We start from the raw sequence: 2,169 nt of genomic DNA, 5'->3' as shown, positions 1-2,169 counted from the left end.
GCTCGCCAGACAGACAGAGAGAGACAGAGAGACAGAAAGCGAGAAATCATCCCCCAGGGGGGATGGCCATGCCACAATCTCTTCTCCTCCATTCTCCTCTCGGGATCTTGGGCACACACGCACACATTACCTGGCGTGAGTTTAAGCCACCGGATCTGGACTCGAACCACAGTCGCTACGTGAGAGTTCAGCGACATAGCCATTACACTAACTGCTGGTCCCCATCTTGCTTTTCTTTAGCAATGCATTATGATCCCATCACAGAGCTGGTTCACAATAGCTATATATTACATTTGAAGGAATTTAAAAGAAATGTGGAAAAAGATAAGAGTTAAAGCATGAGTTTATTTTGGTGTAAAAGTTTCTGAATTCTGTGCATAGTTTCTTTTTTCACTGTAGGGCGCGTGCGCTCGCCAGACAGACAGAGAGAGACATAGAGACAGAAAGCGAGAAATCACCCCCCAGGGGGGATGGTCACACCGCAATCCCTTCTCCTCCATTCTCCTCTTGGGATCTTGGGCACGCACGCACACGCACCCGGCGTGAGTTTTAAGCCACCGGGTCCGGGACATGAACCGCGGTCGACTACGTGGGGGTCCAGCGACATAGCCATTACGCTAACTGCTGGTTCCCCATAGTTTTTCATAATATACATTCTTCATGAACTTTTTGAAGACCCCCCCTCATATAAAATCGTTTTTGCTTTTTCAAACTGAAGAATGTACATTGACATGAAACCTTCTGGGGTTCTGCAGAACAGTTGCCAAGCCCCTGCCAGAGCCATTTTGTTGCAGTTTGCAATCCAGGAAAACGTGTGTGTTTTGCTGACAGCAGTAGGAGCTCTATGTGGGAGACATGGTATCTTTTAATCATTTTGGAACTCTCCTAAACAGAATGTTTTTTCTTCTGTTCAGATGGATTAATATGAAAGCCATTTTGAGATGGGGACATCAATGCATCTACATTCTTTTGGAAAACATTAGTTTTTGAAAGCCATTTTGTAGTTTACAAAGTATTTTCATATGCCTTATCTCATTTGATGCTGACAAGATAACCCTTGAATTTTTTTTTCTTTATATGGATGTAAAAACTGAGGCTTAAAGAATAAAAGGACTTTACCCCAAATTCCCCTATGCAAATCTCTGTCTCTTTTTTTTTTTTTTTGGAGAGATTTTCACTGTAGGGCGCGTGCGCTCGCCAGACAGACAGAGAGAGACATAGAGACAGAAAGCGAGAAATCACCCCCCAGGGAGGATGGTCACGCTGCAATCCCTTCTCCTCCATTCTCCTCTCGGGATCTTGGGCACGCACGCACACGCGCCCGGTGTGAGTTTTAAGCCACTGGGTCTGGGACACGAACCGCGGTCGACTACGTGGGAGTCCAGCGACATAGCCATTACGCTAACTGCTGGTTCCCTCAAATCTCTGTCTTTTGAGGTGAAAGATTAGTCATGTTTTCATCAGATGTGATATGGTACAGTGAGTAGATAAAAAAGCTGATTCAGATGGCCTAGGATCAGAAACATGCCTTGAACATTTACCTTGTCTGTCTGTGAGCAGGACATATTTAAAACTCAGTTTCCATATCTGGGTATTGGGCTCAGTAATACCTACTTCTTAGCAATGCTTCAAAGATGACATTGGATAACACTATAACACCAATTGCAGTGTCTGCCTCAAATTAGGTGGCGGGGCCATGCAGCCAACACAGGCTGAACATAAAGGAGCTGTCTCTCATGCCTAAGCAAGGACTGGGCTGAGGTGAACTGCAAGCAAAGCTGACAGTTACGGGCTCCAGTTTTCAACTGTGCTTGTTGCACTGGTTTGTGCCCAATTTCTCTGCCATGAGCTTTATTGATGGTACCCCATAAGGGCAAAATAACACTCCAGCCTTACTGTAACTTTTACAATAATCCTGAAGGAATGCGGATCCCTAAGGCAGCAGCGAACGGGAATTACTCCCATGAGACTCACCCCACCCACCTGGAAAATGTCAATAAAGAATTCTGCATTTACTTCTCCTACTGGGGATTACATAGATAGCATTAGAAAGGTTTGGGTTAATGGAAAGCTACTAAACTGATAAAATGATCACCATATTTATAACTCAGTTTCCTTATCTGGGTATTGGGCTCAGTAATACCTACTTCTTTTTTTTTTTTTTTTTTT

At 44.3% G+C, this 2,169-nt stretch overlaps 1 protein-coding gene across 1 annotated transcript in view; it reads left to right on the top strand.

Moving 5' to 3' along the window:
* RTP4 (receptor transporter protein 4) overlaps positions 1 to 2,169 on the top strand; it is an 88,937-nt gene that overhangs the window by 85,148 nt on the left and 1,620 nt on the right. The window lies entirely within an intron of this gene.

Source organism: Tupaia chinensis, unplaced genomic scaffold (assembly GCF_000334495.1).
Source record: "Tupaia chinensis unplaced genomic scaffold, TupChi_1.0 Scaffold000515_1, whole genome shotgun sequence".
NCBI classification, from domain to species: Eukaryota; Metazoa; Chordata; class Mammalia; order Scandentia; family Tupaiidae; genus Tupaia; species Tupaia belangeri.
This window is presented reverse-complemented; position numbering and strand designations above follow the sequence as displayed.